The sequence below is a fragment of the Cyprinus carpio genome, chromosome A2 (assembly GCF_018340385.1).
Source record: "Cyprinus carpio isolate SPL01 chromosome A2, ASM1834038v1, whole genome shotgun sequence".
In the NCBI taxonomy this organism is placed as follows: Eukaryota; Metazoa; Chordata; class Actinopteri; order Cypriniformes; family Cyprinidae; genus Cyprinus; species Cyprinus carpio.
In genome coordinates this window covers 15,305,761-15,321,919 of record NC_056573.1, presented here as the reverse complement: position 1 = coordinate 15,321,919, position 16,159 = coordinate 15,305,761, and positions in this window count along the sequence as shown.

The following is a 16,159-nucleotide window of genomic DNA, read 5'->3' as shown; positions in this document are numbered from 1 at the left end:
AATAATCCTGGAGTTGCTGTTCTCTCCTGTAGATTTTAAACCCTGGCAAAAATAGTAGAGGAAAACCAAATTCTTACAATGCTATATGCATGTATTCTATATAGTATAGTCTATAGTATAGAAAAAAACCCACACTCACACTGCAGTCAAAGTGGCTATAACAAAAGTTACAATCAAGCACGTTATCTTCAAGTATAGATTCCCTGTAAATAAACAAGACATTTCAAAGACTCTTTTAATTTTTATCTCGCTAAATTGTCCATGTGATGAGCAGTACATACCTTTTTCTTTTTTTATTCAGCACAAAAAGGACAGTGCCAACAGTAAATATCACAAAGAGTGTCACTCCCACTCCAACACCAATACCTACAGCTAAACAAGCCAACAAATGCAATTGCTTTAAAAAAGACAGTATATGCTGTAGGATTTGACAAATCACAATTTACAACACAATCTAATTATTTTACACAAATACATATGAGCAGGGTTCAACATGAACATTTGCTGAGTGCCAAATTAAAATAAGCTTTAGTCAGTAATCAAACCACCAAGTTTGTAACTTAATAAGCAATTGTGATCCATGTACGCATGTTTTTGGTCATGGTCCTGTACCTGTTATTGATGTATAACCTGAGAGTCCCAAAATTCTGTCCAGACATATGATACCAGAATGTGAAGCAGTGCCCTCTGCTGTCAGGGGTGAATATCTCACTCAGGATCAGGGCAGTGTCTCCCCAGGTCCCCACAGAACTGTCCATATAAATGTAATAACCTACAAACATAAGAGCCTCACAGTCACTGTTTACATCTGGTATTTTCTTGTGTATTAAATGAAAGCATGACCACTTGTGATTATATTTTAGTAAAGGGTCTGATTTTATGACTATATCAATCACTTATTTAGTGTGTTACTGCAAGTTGATAAAACATGTTTGTTTGAAATGCAAACTGTACAAATCATCCCAGGAAATCCAAACTTTTGAAACATTTACTTAAAAGACTTGTTTCGATTTAATAATTTGTCAGTGATCTTTGATCTGTTACACTTTTGCCAATAGGTGTATCTACTCACTGTATCATTAAAAAAAACAAGTCTTATTCTTTATTAAAAAATTGTGCACTACAAATATCTACAAAGAGTATTTTCAGTCATCATTTTCTGATTCATTCACAAACAAAACACCACTGCCAAATAAACCTGGATTTAATATAAGCACGTATTGTTTTCAAGCCCAGTTCTCTCAAAAGACAGGTGAGTAGGTGGGCCTTCACTGTTGTCCAGATTTTCAATTTATACTACAAAAACAATGAGGTCATGTGTTTTTGATGACCTTTGATTATGGTTGGAATGACTTGAAACTTATTGCAACGAATATTTAAAACATTATGTAACTTTTGGCCATCTAACGGTTATAAAATAAAACTGCATTTTTTTGGTTGCATTTCAGCTTCACACCATCCACTAGTAGCTTCACTAAAGCTACTTTTCTCTGTGTACTGATATGAACTGACACACACATTAAATGATTTGTGTATGCACTTTCCACTGAAATCTGTCCCACCGACAGCTCTAAAATTTTAAATATTATTAGTTTAACAGTGTATTTGGGTAAAATAAAGACTTTTGCACGCTCTCATTGCCATTTTATAAAAGTAAAAATTTAAACAGTGTATTTTTAACGCTTTGATCGGATCGCCTGAAAACAGAATCTTAATACCAGGAGTAAAGTGTAAAGTATGTATGATCCCCATTCAAAGAAAGCACAATATCAGAAAGATTTATATTTCCTTTATAAACCAATTCTTTCTAACATTTTAATGAAGCTCAGTGAACTCTTTCAGCTCACCTGTGGAAGTGTTGGTGGTGTGAGCCACACTGGGTCGTGTGGGATTTCCAGTGCCTGTCTGGGCTCTGAGCCAGTCCGCATCATCCAGCTCCAACAGATTCATCCAGCTGCAGATGTTTGCCTCAAAGTCACATTGTCCCAAAGCAGTGCAGGGATGGTTTGAAACCTGAACATCATCAAGTGCTATGATTCCCTGTTCAGTTTGACCTGTAATCCCCTCCACCATGATCTGAAAGACGGCTGTATTAATGAGGACACTCCCGCAGGTCCACATCATTAAACTCAAGGGTACAGAGTTTAGTTAATGAACAGATTTGTGCAGCTTGTGATCTGTGACTGCTGTCCCAACCAGTGACAGCAACTGTGTATTACTTAGAGGTTTTGTTCAGTCCCCAGACACAGTGCTCATCCTGTAGTTTGACCCTGAGATGGTTAGAGGAGTCTTAGCAAACCTCCACAGTCCACCCTGTTCTCTAGACTGGGTCACCAGCAGGGGCCGATCTTTGTCTGAGAACTGTTGATACACATTTAGGATTCCAGTGCCCTGTCCCTCCATGTAATACAATAGCTGGAGACACCTGGCATCACCTGGAAAAGAAGACTGTATCTTTTCATGGGAGTTTCTGACCCTAAAGGTAATAGTTTACATATTTCACAGTTAACAGGAAGAGACACGATTCTCTCTCACTTGTTTGAAGCAGAGGAGATGTCATTCTAGCAGTATGTCCTTGCACATGGGTAGGTGCACTTTCCATATAAAAGTAGTATCCACTCGCTTGGTTGTATGTTGTATGCCATGTTGGTTGTATGGTCCAAACCAGGTCTAGATTTAGATTTGACATTATTTCCGGTCATCATCAGTCTGTTGTATCCAGCCACAATCCTCCTCTTCAAAGTCACAAATTCCCTCTGAAACAATTATGGGTTGGTTATATTCATAAACATTAATCTATAAAAATGTAAAGCTGTGCTGATATTTAAATTCTGTCCAAGGCAAAAAAAAAAAAAAAAAAAAATATATATATATATATATTTTTTTTTTTTTTTTTTTAATTCAACAATTAAATTCCTTGTGGATTATTAAATTATTAGTGTTTGTGTTTTTTTGATTGATAAATAAATAAATAACACTGACATTTCACATCACTACTAAAATACTAGTGTTTTTAAAGATTAACTTACAGTAATCATTAGTTGATGGCAAAGATAATCTAAATTGTAAAAAAAATGGAGAAATTAGCATGCATTATTAAATATTCAATTCTGACTCTAATATCAGCTGATAACAAATATGGTGCCAATATGTGATGTTTTACAATACAAAATTATTTCACCGATTTACTGTAAATGTTCAAAAATATATTGTTGTTTCACTTATCAAACCTTATTATATAAAGGATTTTCATATGAAGTGGAATATTTAAAAGTAATGCAATAAAATTTTAGGGTCAAGATGCCCTTTATTAAATTACCCCTCTCCAGGCTCACATTTTTGCATGGTATATTTAATCAAGTTGCTTTTGACATGAATTAAATACCCTAAATTTGTCACTAAGCTGACAGTTAAAGTTTGATATTGAAGACAACATATAGATGGATAAATACAACATTATGTTACAGCTGTGTCAAATGCTTGTGGTGCTCTAGCAAGCATGGAGGACATTTCAACAGGACACTGTGAAAAACAACAGACCAAATTAATAAGCTATGTTATTAATTACCTGTGGTTGGTAGTACAGGCACCTTTAGTGACAGATAAATCATCTACAGCAATGTGACCAGACAGCCCTCCAACTGAAGCCTCAATTAATATCTGATGAATTTCTGTCAGTTGCACATGACTCTGAGCCACCTGTCATTCAGTTCCCTGAGAACCCTTCCTTTCCTTTGCCACATCTACAGTTTTAGGAGCGAAAAAAAGAAACATTCTGGTTATTATAAAACATATTTTATAGTAAAACATTTACTATAAGAGTAAAGCATTTACATTTTACTTTAAAAGCATTTCTTACATGTGTAAGCAGATAAACCCATAAAAATGCCCTAAAATATTATTCTTGTGAGTCTTACTGATGTGATGAGATCGGATGAAATGTCATGTATACACATTCTTAATGATCCCACTGTTGCTCCGAACATGTGATACCAGAATGTGAAGCAATACCCATCAGGTCCAGTTGGGGGAGACAGAGGAGAGCCGTATCCCTCGTTGTGCTGTGACTGGAGCTCTTGATGAATTAAAAGCCAGCTGTAATGTAACTGAAATTAAAACAACATTCCAGAAGCTTAAATTTATTTTAAAGGAAAAAAAGTATAATTAAATAAGCAGTTAACTCAAGCAAAAACGTTCCACAGTGTCAGTGTTGCCAGTTAAGATGTTCTAAAAAAGCCATTCAAAATACTACATAAACATCAAGGGATACAGTCGTTAACTTGTGATTTTTACCTCTATATTGATATTTTTTTTCTGCTTATGTTCTTTGTGTCGCTTCCTGCCTTGTGCCCCTAAAATGTTTAAAAATGAATTTTTTCACTATTTTTTTTTTAATTTTTTTAGAAATGATACTTTAAGAGCACATAAATGGCAAAAATATTTTAACTGTGTTCACCATGCATAATTAATGTGTTATGGTGATGTATTATAATTACGTCTTGATGCAGAAAGTGTTTAAATTAGTCCAACATGACGTTGTCAAATCTTATGATTTTTCGTTGATGTCAATTTTATTTTATTCTAACATTATTTTAATCAGTTGATGATGATCAGTACTAAAATGATGTTAACTGTCAGAAATTATTTTGCTTAAATATATGGGTGTAGAGTGCACAATGGTCAAAAGAGAGCGCACTTCCGACTATGTTACCTATGCCACGGCCGGCCAAAACAAAAAAACATTGTGCTGTGCCCCCCAGTCATTTTGCACCCTGGGCAACTGCCTATGTTACCTATGCCACGGCCGGCCCTGGTTGGTAGTCTTTCTCACAATTATGGAAGGCGATATCATCCAGGGCCATGATCCGAGTTGCAGACAGGTAATCATCCTGTCTGAGTTAGGTTTGGCAGCTGACAGTGATCTTAAATGGGACAGAGGGAATATATGTCTATAATCATGCAGAAAACTTGCCTGAATAAGTGTGTGAGGCAGGGATCCTACAGGATTAATCTCTAAAGATCAGACTCATGATTGCATGTGTAAGTGTTTTGCATCCCACACACATTGACACTGACATACCCTGTAAGGCTGGTCTTGTTTGCCCAGTGGTAAGTGTTCTGGAACCCACTGAGTTGAAGTGCTGATGGATCGTGACCAAAGCAGCTTCCTATCCTCCTCACCCTTCTGCAGGATCATGCTGAGATTGCCTGCATTTCCTGCACCCATGTGGAAGTGAAACCTAGTGTGCAAGAGATAAACAAAAGAGGACAGCTCAGTGTCATGTAATATTGTGTAATGGAAGTTTCTGTCTGTTTTACAACAACATTTTACTTTACCTTTTTTATTGAAAGTTTTGTCAGCAGTTTTGCACATCAGCATTACAAATGAACTCACAGAAGCTGACAGCATGCAGAGGTGATAGGCAGGGATGGACTCTGAAACATAGCCTTGTTCTGTGATGGATCCATGATATACATCTGCATGTAATGCCCTGAGGAAATGTAAAGGGTAAAAAGAAAGATTAATTAAATGTATTTTATGTAATTGTTAATGGATTGATGTAGCCTTGAATTACCTGTTCCAGTGGTATGGTCAGTGGGCAGGTCTGTGTTGTTTGAGGCCTTCACCCATTGCCATTTGTTAGGACCCACACTTATATCACTCCATTGACACTGTCCATTCTCAAAACTGCATGGACCTAGAGAGATACAATAACAACAACAACAATCATACTACTACTACTAATAATAAGTAGGATACATACTTTTAAAAATAATATAATATTTAATATGTTATAATTATATTAATCTAATACAATAATTGTATATATATATAATAAATAAAAAATGTAAATACTATATATATATATAAACCTGTATATATATATATATATATACACAGGTGCTTCTCAATAAATTAGAATGTTGTGGAAAAGTTCATTTATTTCAGTAATTCAACTCAAATTGTGAAACTCGTGTATTAAATAAATTCAATGCATACAGACTGAAGTAGTTTAAGTCTTTGGTTCTTTTAATTGTGATGATTTTGGCTCACATTTAACAAAAACCCACCAATCTTAACAAATTACAATACTTCATAAGAAAAGATTCATTTTTAGTGAATTGTTGGCCTTCTGGAAAGTATGTTCATTTACTGTACATGTACTCAATACTTGGTAGGGGCTCCTTTTGCTTTAATTACTGTCTCAATTCGGCGTGGCATGGAGGTGATGTTTGTAGCACTGCTGAGGTGGTATGGAAGCCCAGGTTTCTTTGACAGTGGCCTTCAGCTCATCTGCATTTTTTGGTCTCTTGTTTCTCATTTTCCTCTTGACAATACCCCAGAGATTCTCTATGGGGTTCAGGTCTGGTGAGTTTGCTGGCCAGTCAAGCACACCAACACCATGGTTATTTAACCATATTTTGGTGTTTTTGGCAGTGTGGGCAGGTGCCAAATCCTGCTGGAAAATGAAATCAGCATCTTCAAAAAGCTGGTCAGCAGAAGGAAGCATGAAGTGCTCCAAAATTTCTTGGTAAACGGGTACAGGGACTCTGGATTCCAAAAAACACAATGGACCAACACCAGCAGATGACATTGCACCCCAAATCATCACAGACTGTGGAAACTTAACACTGGACTTCAAGCAACTTGGGCTATGAGCTTCTCCACCCTTCCTCCAGAGTCTAGGACTTGGTTTCCAAATGAAATACAAAACTTGCTCTTATCTGAAAAGAGGACTTTGGACCACTGGGCAACAGTCCAGTTCTTCTTCTCCTTAGCCCAGGTAAGATGCCTCAGGAGTGGCTTAACAAAAGGAATATGACAACTGAAGCCAAATTCCTTGTTGACACGTCTGTGTGTGGTGGCTCTTGATGCCTTGACCCCAGCCTCAGTCAATTCCTTGTGAAGTTCACTCAAATTCTTGAATCGATTTTGCTTGACAATCCTCATAAGGCTGTGGTTCTCTTGGTTTGTTGTGCATCTTTTTCTTACACTTTTTCCTTCCACTCAACTCTCGTTTAACATGCTTGGATACAGCACTCTGTGAACAGCCAGCTTCTTTGGCAACGAATGTCTATGGCTTACCCTCCTTGTGAAGGGTGTCTGTGTGCATTGAATTTACTTAATACACAAGTTTCACAATTTGAGTTGAATTACTGAAATAAATGAACTTTTCCACGACATTCTAATTTATTGAGAAGCACCTTTATATATAATATTAATATTTTATTTTTATTTTTTTTCATATACTTTTAGGTCTGTTTGATCTTGAGAATATATAGAATTTATTTTGATAATTAAAATGTATTTTTTTTTACTTCTATTTTTCCTAAAATGAAGGAATGAATGAATGAATGACTCACCGCATGTTTCTTCATCTTCCCCTAGAGGGCAGTCTAGGATATAATTACACTGAGCACCAGCTGCAATGCATGTTACACTGCCAGCAGTGAAACTCATTCTCCTGAATTTGACAAACCAAGTGTCTTAGCAATGCAATACAGGTTTCACAATGCTTTTGTCAAAAAGTAAAGGAGCAGCAAAAATTAGACTATGGCACATATTCACATTTCATATTTGTACATAGTAAAGTCAGTGTATACAACATACAGTTGAGTTGCAGCTCATGACCTTACAAGGGTTGACTGCTGGTGAAGCTGGAGGAGCATCAGTCATTGGTGTTGTTGCTGTAGCTGGTGTTATTGTTAGGTCAGGTGTGACCGTTGTCTGGATCATGAGCACATGTCACAGAGAAGGAAACATTGTCCACCGCTGTCTGTGACGCATGAGCCTCACTGTCAGATTTATTTCTTTTGCACCTTATGATTACAGTAGCCGATCTAAGGCATGAAATTATGTAAATGACACATATACTGTAAAAATCTCTTACCTTGCTCTCAACTGAGGTAGAAAAGGTGACTTCCGCTCTGTGCCAGAGAAAGCTCTGTGTCACAGTCTTGTCCCAAAGTATACGGTCATCATCTCCATTACGAAGTGTCCTCAGTATGATGACTAGCCTGGCAGCTGTGCTATTTTCACCATGAGAATAGTGGTACAATTTCACCTGCAAGAACAAGGTGCATTAGTGCAAATGAAATAGGCTGTGCGTTTCATTATTTGATTGACACATGACTGCACAATGACTCACGGTGAAATAAGTGCTGGGCAGCAGGGTGCTAGAGGTGATTTGTGCTGTCTGGATTTCACCCAGATCATGCGCTGGAGTAATGTAATGACCTGGAACATGCCACAACCATTTCATTATAAGAGGAGAATACTGTCAGTGGTACATAAACCATTCTATATAATGCTAAAATGATAAAAATAACAAATACAATGTTTATATTTTCTCTGGGTACCTTAAGTCACTATTGTAAGTGACCTGGAAATTATGTTTACCATATTTTGGATAATGTACACTAAGCTTGGTCAGTTTTTAAATTATTTTTAAAAAAGTCACTTATGCTCACCAAGGCTACATTTATTTAATTAAAAATACAGTAAAGCAGTAATAGTTTGAAAAATGATTACAATTTCAAATGGAAGTTTTCTATTTAAATATATTTTAAAATAAACTTTCAGATTAACTTTAAGATTAACTTTTTTAAGTTTACTTTAAGATGAACTTTAAGATGAACTTTCATCAGCCATTACGCCAGTCTTTAGTGTCACATGATACTTCAGAAATAACTTTAATATGCAGAAGAAACATTTCTTATTTTCAATGTGGAAAAAATGTTGCTGATTAATTCTTTATGATTTTTCAGGATTCTTTGAATAACAGAAAGTGCATTTATTTGAAACAGAGAACTTTTGTAACATTATAAATGTCTTTATTACCACATTTAAACAAATTAACATGCCCTTGCTGAATAAAAGTATTTCTTCCAAACAAATCTTATTGAGCTTGAACATTTGAATGGTAGTGTATGTGCTTAATTTTAAAGAGGTATTGATGTACCTGCTGCAGTATTGTGGGTGTGATCTCTTGGTGGTCTATGCTTAGGCCAGGCCTGTTCTCCTTTCTGCAAAATCCAGCCAGCTTTTAAGTCACTCTTCTCCCACAAGCACATGCCATGCTCAAAACAGCAGCGATGGGTAAAAACCTTTACATCTAGTCCAACAAAAAAGCAAGATACAGTACAGTTCCTTATACTATGCAACTGTCCTGCGTACTTCATAGCTGTCCCTTTTAAGCTCAAAAACTTTGAGGCCCTGACAGAACCTTATTTTTGATTGTTTAAACAGACACCACACCCCATCCAAATTTTTCAAAACATTGTATTTTATCCTGGCTCATGAATAACCCACAGTCATACCACAGAGCTCTTCATCCGTTCCATCGCTGCAGTCATCGCTGTAGTCACACACTCTGTTCGGCTCCACACACACATTGTTTGAACATGTGAACATTCCCACCTGACAAGATTCATGAGGCTCTGAAGAAGAAATAATGGATGATGGACTAATATATTGGCCCATTACATGCCATGGTTAAGGTTAAAGAGAGCTGAGTTTTTTAAAACTGATTTATCAGTCAGAAAATGTTGATGTGTTTGTAGACTGCCTGGCAGAGAGCAATTGAAGAAGGAGATGTCATCTATAGCAATGTCCCCAAGCTCACTACAGGTTCTGGTAGCCTCAAAGAGGAGAGGGAAAACTTGATTTGTGCGACCCACACTCATCTCTGCCCGATGCCACATATCTCCATGGTTACCAGACATCCACCACAGGGCGTCCTCAAACACCCCCACCTCACAAAAACCCTGACAAATACCAAAATCCCTGACAAAGATGAGATAGTGCAGAAAAATTAACTACAGAATAAATATTTGAGTATTACCAGAAGTACTGTAAAGTCTCATTATTGTACCCATTATTGTCTTACCCTCTCCAAACGTGGCAGTAGAATTCAAGCAGACACTCATTGCTGGCCTCTTTCATGGCAGGACTCTGTAGAGCAGCACAGCTGTTTTGCTCACCATGACTGGCTTCTACTGTCATGTACCAGACTAAAAAGTACACGTTTTTTAATTATATGACACTGATAACATTCTGTTTTTGGATTATATGTTATGGGAATTCTGACTTAGTCCCTCAAATCGGTTAGTTTCAAAGAACTGGTTATATATATATAAAAAAAAAAGACTCAGTGCTTCTTTACATCATTATGTGGACCCTGAAATCCCTGTGTGGCATGCCATTTGGTCTATAATGCCCTAATAAAGCCATATGTGGGTACATACAGTTTTGTTTCTTTTAAGCTGTACTAATAAGAGCAGTCATTGTAATTTCATTTATTCCAGTTCAGTTTGTTGCTGTCATGATTCTATATTATTGACTCCATTAATGTTTTTATTCAATGCTATTTCGAACCCAAACATAATTTGCACTTACAATAAACAATACTAAAATTACATAAGATTTTTTTTCTGTTTCATTAAATATTATCATTAACTTTTTTATTTTGATGATATACACATATACTTGAGATTTTTTAAAAGAAAAACTTAGAGAACCACTGTGTTGAGGAAAACTGAAAAAAACAAACAAACAAACAAACAAAAAAAAAAACAATGTATCACTGTTTCCAGGAAAATATTAAGTGGCAAAACTGTTTTCAACTTTGATAATAATAATAAATATTTTTGAGCACTAAATTAGCATATTAGAATGATTTCTAAAGGATCATGTGACACTGAAGACTGAAGTAATGGCTGCTGAAAATTCAACTTTGACAACAAGGGAAAACATTTAATTTTGCAATATATTTAAATAAAACAGTTACTTAGAATTGTAATATTATTTCCTAATATTACTGGTTTTACTGTTTTTTTTTTTTTTTTATCAAATAAATGCATTGTTGGTTACCATAAGAGACGTCTTACCTACACCAACATTTTTGAATGGTACATTAAAAAAGTAATAGTTTTATTCCGGGATAGTTGTTTTACCCTGCTCAGTGCCAGTAGTGTGGTCCACTGATGACTCAGTGTTGGCGTTGGTTGTACCATTCTGGTCCCTCTCCCAAAAAAAACTGCCCAATACTGATATCTTTCCATTCACAGGTGCCTGTCTCAAAATCACAGCCAACAAACACTCCACCTTCCACATTGATGTCTGAATGTAATGAAATGCTTGATGATACAAAACTATTCTTTTTTCACTGAGTAGAAAGACAGTTTACCTTTACATAGTCCATTTTTCAACCTAATGTTATCCACAGCGATGTATACTTCACTGCCTGTTTGAGCCTCTATATGAATTTGATAATCAAGGTTTACAAATATTACATGGCATGATTACAAATGGATATAATATGAAGGCTTTCCAAATAGATGTATTTCACACCTGAAAGGGTTTGAAAGGGTTCTCAGCTACGGTGACAGAGACATTTTTCCAGTTGTTCCCAGTGATCTGTTTCAAACAACAGTTCTTGCTCTGTTGAACCTAAATCTAATAGCACTCTAAGGATCCCAGGGTCACTGCCAACAGAGAAGTGCACCATAAAAACTGCATTAATCACACCTGACAGTCCAACAGTGGAAGAGAGGGTGTATTTAGTAGAAGCAAAAAGATGGGAAAGCAAGACCAGACCCTCCGTTCATTTGGTACCAGAACTCAAAACAGGAGTCACTGGTTGCCTGGATCTTTTCTGAGATCAGCACAGAACTGCTTTTTTGGCCTTACGTGTTCCTCTGAAATGAACTCGAAAGAAATTTGCCTGAAACAGGAAAAATCAATGATATTCATGTGTTGTGTCTAATGAGCTGTCCTGCTATCTCATTTAACTTGTGAAAAAATGTTTGCAATATCAACAAACATATTAGATCAGGGAGGTCACTGTTTTTTTTTTTTTTCCTCCAATTCTCACCATCTGCAGTGTGAGTAGTGTAATCGACCAAAGGACCTCTGTAGGGACTGTCTGCATGAATCCAGTCATATTCATCTATGAAACCATTAGCAACATTCAGCCATATACACTTTCCTGACTCAAAATCACAACTTTCTGTTGGGGAACATGTTCCAGTTTTAACTGCGACATCATCCAGAAGAACAAATGACTCAGAGTTTGTACTGAGCTCTGAACGCCACCTGTGTGTGAATGCAAAATCATGAATAAATGCAGAAAAAAACACATACAGTATACATCTTTCATAACTGAGAATATTTAAATGCAGGAACTGCATGTGGTAGGCAGTTTTGTTTGTTACTCTGAAAATAATATTTTGAAAAAGTAAGGAGAAGGAGAGACTGAATTAGGTAAAGAAAAAAAAGAAAAAAACAAAACAACCAATAAAAATAATCAACACAAAAATAAAAAAATAAAAAAACAAATATTAATAAATGAAATTCTATCATGATTTACTCAACTTCATGTCATTCCAAACATGTGTGGAATGGTTTTGGTTCCTAATGACTACCACAATGGAAGTCAAAGGAAACCACAACTGTTTGGTCACCAACATTCTTCTTCTTTTGTGTTCCAGAGAATTAAAAAAGAAAAATCACATAGGTTTGGAATGACATGAGGGTGAGTAAATGTTGACAATTTTCATTTCTGGGTACTTTTCACTCAAAGCTATTGTATGGCTTCAAAATGTCTCCTATTGTGTCTGTGTGTGTTTTCCAGAAGAAGAAGTTGATAACAATATGAGAATGAGTAAAAAAAATTCATTTTGCAAGCAAATGCATCCTAGAAAAAGAAAAAACTCACTCTGAATTCAGAGGGAGACGACACAGTGACCTCTGCCACCTCCCAACTATCAGAAGATGCTCCAGAAAGAGACCAAAGTGCTGGACCCAGCTCCCCATTCAGGAGAACATTTACAAGAATATTTCGTTAGACTGCCTTTAGCTTTGATTATGGCACGTATTCGCTGTGGCATCATTTCAATAAGCTTCTGCAATGTCACAACATTTATTCCCGTCCAGAGTTGCATTAATTTTTCACCAGGATCTTGTATTGATGATGGGAGAGTCGGACCACTGCGCAAAGTCTTCTCCAGCACATCCCGAAGATTCTCATTGGGGTAAAGGTCTGACTCTGGACTCTGTGGTGGCCAATCCATGTGTGAAAAATAATCCATCTTGGATTATGCCCGTGCCATCAGGGAAGAAAAAAATTAATTGATGGAATAACCTGGTCATTCAGTCTATTCAGGTAGTCAGCTGACCTCATTCTTTGGGGACATAAGATAATCATCCATGCAGTTATTATCCAATGGGAGGATCTTAAATATTTGCTTAGTTAAATCCAGGTGGTGACTTTTTTTTTTTTTTTGGATGGGCAGGGTATAATATACAGTATGCATAGTAATTAATATTTAACAATATTACTGTGTTTTTACTGTATTTTTTTTATCAAATAAATGCAGCCTTGGTGAGCATACGAGTCTTCTTTCAAAAATACATCCCATTGGCTAATGGTTATTTTTATTGTTTTAAGTAATAGTATTTTATGCAATTTTTCTAAGAAAACTGATAAATATTGTGTCTAAATGAAACAAACGTTATTTACTGCTATGCAATCATACAATTTCCCTAGCCACAATATATAAAAAAATACTCAGTACGTCTTATTTCTACACAAGATATCATTTTCTTGCAATATTCATCAAAGTTTAACTTAAAAAAAACCTATTATCCAAACAAGCTTAAGATTCATAAGCAGTGTCAGCAATAAGACATTCCATGTTCAACGTACTTGTATATGTAGTACGTATTTGAAAACAGGTTTCAAAGGGCAAGTTTTTGAAAACGCCACCATTATCGTTTCCGTGTTTCCGTACTGGAATCTTTGAAAATGGTCATCATATGCGTGTGTAGTACGTGTTAGGCATGTAGACGTGCAGTACGTATCGATTTTAAAGGCAAGCACAAACAAACATACACAACAATGGTGGAGTACATTGTACTGTTGTTGCGGCTCAAGAGTTTGCTAACGCTTCTTCAGCAAAATGTGGATTTACTTCACCAATATTACAACCAACAACAGAGACGCGTCATATACAATTGCTTTTGCTTTTGGCATTAAATGATAATGTGTGATCAAACCTTGTACCATAAAAAACATTTAATAATCTGTTACCTAAATTAGCTATTCAAACATAGTAGACAGTTACAATGTCACCTAGTAGCAGTTAAAGTAGCATATCATTCCATCAGCAGCTGTTGATTAAAGACCCTAATATTTTAAAGTCTAAAACCCACTTAAAACTCTCTGCAAAGATGCTCACTTGTGTGTTCACTTGTGTTATCTTTGACTAATATTTAAATTTGTTTGATGATCTGAAACATTAAAGTGTGACAAACATGGAAAAAAAAAAAAGAAATCAGGAAGGGGGCCAACACTTTTTCACACCACTGTACATGTGGTACCAGAACTCCAAACAGCCTTGAAATTCATGCTCCATCACCTCACTCTCAAGATGAGCAATCTTATCTGTTCTGGCATTTGTCTCAAAGACCATGTAATGCCCTGGATAGAAGAGAATGAGTGGATGTCAGGACATGGGAGCAGTTTAAAAGGACAGTTAAAGACCTGGATAAGTGCGTCTGATTTATGATTGTGGGACTCCAAACATTACAATACTTTGGCATCTATTACTGTCCTGTGCTGCACATGTGCCCATCGGTGTGAGTCAGCATTATCCTGATACATTCAGCATTAAGTAATTTGTTGATATCTACCCATGGCAGTGTTGGTGATGTGGTCAACCTCAGGAGCAAATGAAACACTGGTTCCAGAGCTCCAGTCAATACTGGAGACATTGACATGAGTATTCAACCATCCAAACATGTCCATCTCCAAATCACAAAACCCTGAATAAAATAATGTGCACTGCTTCATTTAGATGTTATAACAGTCACATTGTTGTCAGGAGCTTTGTGGGGTGAACAGACATTAATGAATCACTTCACTGCTTCAAGAACTGAAGCGATAAAATAATAATCATCTTGTGATTATGAAAGCCAAATACTTACCTTGAGGTAGGCAAGAGTCGTTTAGGATTGTTAGATCATCAATAGCAATATCATGCTTCTGCTCATTTCCAACAACTGCTATAAATATAATCTGTTATCCAAGCAGAAAATCAGAGGCTGACAATAAGACACTAACTAGATTGCATGAATAAAAGATACAGTACACATGTTTATGTGCAGAATTCAAGAGGTCAGAATAACTACACCATTACGTGAGCGAAAACCCTCTTTCTCCACTGACAGATATTTAGAAGTACAGTATGCATTCTGGCTAAATTAAAAAGTGGCCTGGCGAAAAGATTACAGTGATTTTTAATATCATTTGTTTAATAAATGGTATAAATACATAGCCACTTACACACCACTGCACACGCAGGTCAGATTTACTGGACAATAAACATTACTGGGCAATCAGTACTTCCTAGCAAGTTTATATAATAATTATATTATAACATTATAATTATATTGAACTTGCTCTTTAATGTTCCCAGTTAAAAATGTTCAGATATTGACAGTGACTTTCTGTAATTCTCATAGAGTATATCATACTGTGATACAATGGCTGTACTTTAAAAGAGACGGATGGTTGTATGAGTGTATGCACAGACAATCTTCACATTTATATTGAACGTGCTATTTAAAGCAAGCAAGAACATAATCAGAAGCTCTGACATCTGCAATGGGCAATAAAACCTACCAGTAATATAATTTAAATCCCATTTTAGCATTTTAGAGAGGAAGAGTTCTTAAGTATTACAAAATACATATTTAAATAAAATAATTTAAAAATGTTTAAAATTATATAGGTAGCCTAATGATTATTATTATTATTTTATCATTATTTTTTTACATTTAAGATCACATGGCTAGCCAAATAGAAGGCTGCTCTTTTTATTGAAATCACCGTATAGACACTTTCACTCCTACAATAAATTAAGCATGTCTGGCTACAATGCAATCAGTAACTTAAAATGTGACACTGTGCAACTACTGGACATAGATGTTAAAAGAACCCACGTTTCTTCCATATATGTGGTACCAGAACATCAAACACTCTCTGTGCTCAGAGGTCGGTTTATTGACATCCGTCAGTATGCTGCCTCTGCTACCTTTGGGGTACTTCCACAGTTGTGCACTCAGATAAAAGCCTATATATATAAAAATATTAAC